Below are 7,938 nucleotides of genomic sequence, written 5' to 3' on the forward strand. Positions count from 1 at the left end.
GGATCTGCAGGGATCCATCGTCCGGCCGGGAGGCGGCGGGGGAGGGGAGAGGGTGCGCGTGCGCGCCTACGAGTGTCTGCGAGGGTGTCTCCGGGCCGGGGTGCGCGCGGGGCCCCCGGCCGCGGGAGCGGGACCGAGGGCTCCCCCCGCCGCCTCGCCCCCTGCGCGCGGCCGCTCCCCGCGGCTCTGCCTCCCGCCGGTCCGGGAGCCGCGTCCCTGCCCGCGAGGCCCCGCGGCTCGTGTGTGTGCGGCCGTGTGTGGTGTGTGCGCGCGCGCGCCCCCGCGAGCGCGAGGGAGGGAGGGAGCCTGCCCCCAGCGTCCCCCTCCCCGCGCTGTCTCCTTCGGATCGATGCTCCTGCCTCTTGCTGCTGCTTCCCCCGGTGGCGGCACACGCGCGCGCGCGCACACACACACACACACACACACACGCGCGCGCGCGCGCGCAAGCTCCGAGTCACACTTGACTGATTCAAGCACTTGCTCGTGTGGAGACACAGACACACATAAGACCAGAGCCACACCACGCCACTCACAGTCACACACACACACACACACACACACACACACATCGCAGAGGCCTGGCCTGCAGGGTAGGCACTCAGGAGCTTACCCTCAGTCACCTGGTCTCATCCCTCCTCCCACCTACATGTGACATGGACACACATGCACGTATGTAAATAGACCCACAGCTTGGTCGCCCCGACCCCATCCTTGGGCTTGCCTTTAGAGGGTGGCGTTCGCAGCCCCCCCACCGCCAAACCTCTAAAGAGGGAGCACAGAGACAGAAGAAGAAATAGCCAGAGGTCAAGGGAATTTGGACCGAAGTCAAGAAGCAGGGAAAGGACAGGGGGTAGGACTAGGACGAGGTGGGAAGGTGGAGGGGTGGGGGTGGGGTGGGGTGGACAGGATGAGGACGGGATGGAAGGAGGAGCTGTACTCGGGCACGGAGCAGAATTCTGGGGCGCTGAGCCCAGGCCTGGGGGCTGCTCCTGTAGCCCTCACTTCTCTGCTTCTCTCTCTCCCTCCCTCCTCCTCTCTGAGAGGCCTTGGGGGGCCCTCCCTATCCAATTAACAGAGAAGGAGCAATCAAAGGGAAGTTGTTAATTTGCTGATGCTCATTAGGGGCTCTTAGCACAGAGACTGTTGAGGTCTGATGGTGTCAGATGATGAGGAGGGGGGTGTGGGGGACCAGAATTCTATCTCTAGAAGCTCCTTCAATCCACTTGCAGGCTGGCACAGCTCTGGCAGAAGGAAGGTGAGAGGTGTGTTCCCAGGGCTTTAAGTGAGAAGAAAGAACCTGTAATGAGAAGAGGCTGGCACAATGGAAAGAAGTTGGATGAGAATTTGAGAGGTGTTGGGGGCTGGGAGTACGTGAGAAACCAGAGAAGGACGCTGGAGATCCCTAGAGGGAGTGTGTGGGATCCCAGGAGGTAGGGTGGGATCCATTTACTGCCCTCCCCCCCCCCCGCAGGTGCTGCCAAAGGGAAGGGGAGATCTTAGGTTCTGGTCTTGAGTTGGGGAGCTGTCCAGCAGCACCAGACGGTGCTGGAGGGCTGCCATATCCCTGGGCAGCCACTGGGTGGCAGCACTATCCCAGATACTTAGAATCAACCCAAGGGGGGCATTTGGGAGGGGGAATTTGGCCTCAAACGTGGACCTTGGACCGGAGGAAACAGGAAACGCGGGGCACGATTCTTGAAATCCAAGTGTCTTCAGGGGAGGGGAGGACCATCTTGGAGCATCTGTAATTCCCCTAACTCCCCACCCTCGCAGGTTGAGTGACACATGGAGCTTCCTCAAATGGCTGCAAATTGCTTCAGTCACCTGGGATGTTATTGAGGGAGCAGCGGGGGTGGAAGGAAGGTGATGAGGTGAGGTGGAGGCAGACAAGGACTAATCGAGGCCAAGGAGCAGCCTCAGGAGTCTGCGGGAAGATAAAAGTTGTGAATCAGGTAATCTCAGCTTCCAGAACTAGCCCTGCCATTCATTAGCATGGGCAGGTCTCTTGACCCCTCTGAGCTCAGTTTCCTCATCTGTTTGATGGGGATAATATTTATTTCACAGGAATTTCTGAGAATTATATAAGCTAATGCACACAATGTGCTGGCACATTAGCTTGTACCTGGTAAATCCCCAATAAGTAATTATAAGTAGTAGTATGTTTGGGATTCAGCCATAAAGGCACCAGTGCAGCCAAATCAGGACAGAATCCGAGAGTGGTTCTCAGCCCAGGCTGCACATTTGAATCACTTGGGGGGCTTTTTAAAGTGATGCTGTGGCCCCACCTTAGTCCAATTAAATCAGAATCTCTGAGTGTAGGGCCCAGATTTCCTAGCTTTTCAGGACCTTTAATATATAGCAGCCCGTCTTGAGAAACCTTGATCTTGAGAATCCACAGGTCTGAATCAAAGCTTCAGTATGATTCCTCATATGACAGGCCCAGATCTAGAAGTTCTTTTCTTTCTTCCTTCCTTCTTTCCTTTCTTTCTTTCTTTCTTTCTTTCTTTCTTTCTTTCTTTCTTTCTTTCCTTAAGATTTTATTTATTTGAGAGAGAGCACATGACATGACAGAGAAGCAGACTCCCTGGAGAAGCAGACTCCCTGCTGAGCAGCTAGGCTGGACGTGGGGCTCCATCCCAGGATCCCAGGATCATGCCCTGAACTTAACTGACTGAGCCACCCAGGCGCCCCCGAAGTTCTTTCTTATGCACAGTCTAAGTACCTCATGTTATTGTTTCCGATTCATTGGAGATGAGATGGATTCCCCGCACTGGTCCCCCATCCCTGCCCTGTGCATTCCAGCAGACCTACACTGTTTCAAATCCCAGGACTGGCCCTGGGGACATGGTGAAGAGTGGCATAGTCACTGTCTTCAAAATCTCCCCGTGTCCAAGCATAGAGAAATGTGTTGACGAGTGACTCTAGTGCAAAGGCTGGGAGTAAAAGTGAGGGATGAGTCTGGGCTGCCAGCGCCGAGTGGCAGAGGGGCAAGTCATACCGAAAGGGGTTTGAGTTGCAGGGATGAGGAAAAGGAGAAGTGGGCTTCAGCAAGATGACACTGAGGGAACCAAGGACTGTGATTAGTGTCCCATTGCTTCTTTCTGCTTCTCTGGACCCACCTACCTCTTATGCAGGAAGTGACAGATCCCTGCTCCTTCAGCCTCCTCCAAGTCCCTTGCCCACACTTCCCTCCTCTTCGGCTCCTATAGTCCCTAGACCTCAGTGCCCTCTCTCCCTTGAGGCAGAGAGAGTGAGAGAGAAGGAGGCCTGGAAATATTCCTCCCCCCACTGGCATGAGCCCTCTGGCCAGGAGCCCCACCCACCCCACCCCCAAGCGTTAGCACTGCGCTCACCACTCACCGGAGTCTAATCCCACCTCTGTCACACCAGTGCTGTGTGATTATGGCCGAGTTACTGAACCTGTCTGGGCCTCACTGTTTCAACAAGCCATAAAACCTGGCTAAAGCTCACAATGATGAAATAACGTATGCCTAGTAAACAGTAGGTGCTCCATCAGTAGTAGCGAATATTATTTTCTTCCCGAGAGGCTGATGGGGGCAAATTCCCCCCGGACCCTTCCTTTGCAGATGGCCCCATCTGCTCTAGGTACAGAAGCACCCTCCAGCCTCTCAGAGACAAGGGGGAAGGGAGGCGGGCAAAGAGGGGGCGAGGCCCCCTGGGACTCCCAGGCAGCTCTTCTTTGCTCCCCCATGCGTGAAATCACACAAGCCCCAATCTGTCTGCATCCACTTCATCTGCCAGCTCAGCAAATGCAGAGACAATTAAGGAGTTAATTAGCAGGCGGGTGGGAAGGGGCTGTGGACCTGAGGCTGATGGGGCCCATCAACACACCCTCCCTCACCCCTCTGGGCTCTATGTTGCCCCTGCTATCCTCATCTTCCCTCCTTTCCCCCCCAACCCCCGCTGCTTTGTATTTTCTGGTCCCAGTGCTCCTCTTACCCTCATGGCTCATTTCTCTGCTACCCTCACCCTTTCCCCTGAACCCAGCTGTCTTGTCTTCTTCCCTGATCCTATCTCTGATCTCTCTCCTCCCCCATCTAGCTTGTCCATCCTTTCCTATCCAAGTCACGGCCTCTTCCATCCTTTGGGGCTCACCCTTCTCCCCATGTCCCGCTCTTCATTCTCCACCCTTTCTCCCTCTCCCTTCTCTAACTTGAATGGGTCTCAGAGGATGTGCCTTGTTCACTCATTACAAGTGTGGGGTTCCAGGAGCCAGTGGGTTCAGGGTTGCCTGCCAGGCTGGGTCCCCACCTCTGTAATTGGAAGGGGTCTCCAAGAAGGTCCTTACCTTCTTCTCCCAGCATCTCTCACTCCTGGCTCTGGTAGGGGGATGGTATTTCAGTGTCTTCCCTGTGCCAATGCCTCTGGGGGCTCTCTCCCCAAACTGCTATCGCTGCTATTCTCAGACTCTTGGCAGTTCTTCTGCACACCCAGGACATGTTGGACCCTTCTTTTCTTCTCCCTTCCCCCCAGAGAAGGGGACCAGCAGATGGCCACCCTTCTTCCATCATACAGCCCAATTTGTGTGTCATTGTATCACTCTGGGAGTCATGGCTCCAGAAGAAATGGATGATTAAAGAGAAAACAGAGAGATTGAGAGACAGAGAATGGCAGAGTGCAAGAGAGAGGTGGAGAGATTGGGGTCAAGGCAGAGATTAAAAGGGCAGGTGTAGTGGAGGGAGAAGGAGGAGGGAAGAGAGATTGAGACAGAGAGAAAGGGTAAGGAGAATGTAGTGATAGAGTCTACAAGATACGGAAGAGACCGCTAAGGTCCCTCCCCTGCTTTAAAATTCTGGGTCTTTTTTTTTTTTAATTTTTATTTATGATAGTCACACACACAGAGAGAGAGAGAGAGAGGCAGAGACATAGGCAGAGGGAGAAGCAGGCTCCATGCACCGGGAGCCCAATGTTCGATCCCGGGTCTCCAGGATCAGGTCTGGGCCAAAGGCAGGCACTAAACCGCTGCGACACCCAGGGATTCCAAATTCTGGGTCTTTGAAGAGCAAACAAAGGAGAAACAAAAGACCCACAGAGTGCCCAGGTGGAGGAAACTTCCCTGGTTAATCCCTCACTCTGGCACTGACCTCCCATTCCCTGCTGCACCAGCTGCCTTGGCCTCTGTGTTGTGAGCTCTAGCCCCCCCAGCAGGTCTGTCCTCTGTCATCCCCTGGCACCCCCTCCTCAAGGTGAAGTGCTTCACCAGAGGGGATAGTAGCTGTCTAGACCTCCACAGGAGGGAAGGGAGTACGGGTGGTGGACAAGGCAGATGGAAGGGGGTGAGGGGATGACAGCGCTGGGCCCACACTCAGTAGGTGCATTGGATCCTAGGCACCCTGAGGGCAGGGACTGCGTCTCCAGCTCTGGGATGCCAGGCCGTGGCCCTGGCCTGGCACTTACAGCTGCTCAATAGTGTTTAGTCAGTTGCATAAATGAGGAGCATCCCTGAGGGCCAGAGCTGGGTCTGAGGGGCCCTTGGGCTTGGGGACATCCTCCATCCTCTGCATCCCTTGGCCCTGTGGGGTGCTTGTGTCTCTGAACAGTCCCTCAGTGGAGTACAGTCCTCCCCTCTTCTTGCCCCCCCAGCCCAGGAGGACCCTTCTAAGCCCATGCCTTCCCCATGGAGCCTCCTCCCACCTTACCCAGGCCCCTCTGGAAGGCGCAATCTCAGCGCTCAGGGCAGCCTTTGAGCCGGAGGAGGCAGTGCCGGTGAATAATTCATGGGGCTGGGAGGCCCTTATCTCCCAGGCCGGTCCCACCCGGGGCCCCTGCGCTGGGCCGCTGTCCCGCGGCTCCCCGCTTTATCTCGACGCCCAGCTTGTAATGCAGCCCGCCATATCACAGGCAGAAGGGGAGATTAATTTTCTGGTTTTGCATGGGCGGGGAGGAGGAGGGGGCGTGGGGAGGTGCTGGGGAGCAGAGGCTGGGATCTTTCCGATTTCAGACTCCAGCGGCTTAATCCTCTCCCAGGCCTGCAGGAAGGGGAGGAAGAGGGTGTTGCAAGCCAAATTTCATCATCAGCGGCAGCCCCAACAGAGGGAGGAGGAAGCGAGGGGCAAACAGAAGGAAGAAGCAGGGCGCTGGCGCAGAAAAGGGACTTGTTTGGAAACAGGGTAAAAGGCAACCCTCTCAGCCTGGGCTTACAGACTGCTCGGCTTGTCGGGAGAAGAGACTTGGACATGTGGGGCGCACATGTGGCCACATATGTGTACACACGGGAGTTCTGGGCACACGGGCATACCTCTCAGGGAAGCGGCACCAGCATCAGGGTCCGCCACACGTCACATGCGGCCTGGCATGGAAGAGGGTAAAAAACAAAAAACGTTGACTGACTGGAGGGTTGAATGTCTGGGAGAATGCTGATGAGCTGAGTGGATGTAGCTCCACATGCTCCTGGAATGCGGCTCTGCCATTTTTCCATCTGCCCCGTGGGCCCTGGCACACAGGGACTGCTGGCTCCTTCCATTTCCTGTGCTTCTCTGGTCTGCGTAGACCAGCGAGGGTGGGGACACTGACCTGGGGAGCCTGGAGGTCCCTGCTTCTTCTGCTTCGATGACAGGCCCCCAGAGCTAGAGGAGTCCAACACCCGATAACTGAGCACCTATTATGCACCAGGACCTGGGCAGGGCAGGCACGTGTTCCCCAAGATCAATATTAGAAGTGAGCTTCACCGTCAAGGAGCTTCTGGCCCAACTTGGAGGACCAGACACATACATATTTGACTGCGATGCTTGACAGAATGTGATGCTTGCCAGGAAAGAACTGCTAATAAAGTGCTCCACGGAGGAAGAAAGTTGAAGATGATGGAGCATTTGAGATGGGTTTTGAAGCATGGGTAGGAGTTTGAATTAGCCATAATGGCATAGGAAAAAGAGTAAGACATTTTAGGAGGAAAATAAATGGAAGAAATGACCACAAAAGGTGAGGGTGAAGCAAGGAGATAATAACTTTGTCTGGTGGGTGAGGGGGAAGAGTAAGGGCCACGCTGTGAAGCAGGCACAAGTGAGGACATGAAGGTTCTTGACATGTGGAAGGAGCCTGCATTTGTCTGGAGCCACTAGGGAGCAGCTGAGGGTTTTTGAGCAGGAGGTGGCGTGATCAAAGTGGTACCGGGGATGATAAAGATAGCCAACATTATTGAGCTGTTGTGCGCTGGGTATTGTTCTAAGTGCTATGGAAGCAATTCTCTCATTTAATCCTCACAGCCACCCTCTAAGTAGGTAGTAATATTATCCCATTTTATAGATGAGCAAATGGGGTCACAGAGGTCTTGGCAAGAGGATGGGAATTAATTGAAGTCAGTAGATATCACAGATGGGAAGTTTAGGATGATAAATTCTTTAATGTCTCAGACACTTTTGAACATGGAGGGGAATACTCATTATTTTTTTCTACTTTGATGTCCAATTTATTAATCTTTATTCAATTATTAACATTCCCCTAAATATTCTCATACCACTTATACAACCAATAAATCAAAAACTTATGAATTTGGCAAATTGCGTTTCCCCAAATAGTTAAACATTGATTGCAAATGAAATCAATTAAACTCTTCATAAATCAGGTTTTCTTAAAAACTTTCAACGTCTTGAAGAGCAGACAAAACAATGTCACAATGGCTGCCCCGCCCCCAAAGCCCATTACAAAAAAACCCCTGAATATCATGAATTTAAATTTCTTTGTTCAATATTTCTAACATTATTTTCTTCATTCTTATTCTTTTTTTCTTCCAGGGGTAGGATTTTTTCCTGTCTTAAACTAGAGAGTCAAGGTTTACCTGTTCCAGAAAGCTGAGGGTGCAGAGCGGGTTGCTGGTTGCTGATCTGGGACCAGGCACAGGGCCCTGACAGGGTGGGGCTTCCAGACAGATTCTCCTGGACTTCATTATGCAGCCCTTCACCTATTCCATCAGGAACTGTC

This window comes from Canis lupus, chromosome 27, assembly GCF_003254725.2.
Source record: "Canis lupus dingo isolate Sandy chromosome 27, ASM325472v2, whole genome shotgun sequence".
In the NCBI taxonomy this organism is placed as follows: domain Eukaryota; kingdom Metazoa; phylum Chordata; class Mammalia; order Carnivora; family Canidae; genus Canis; species Canis lupus.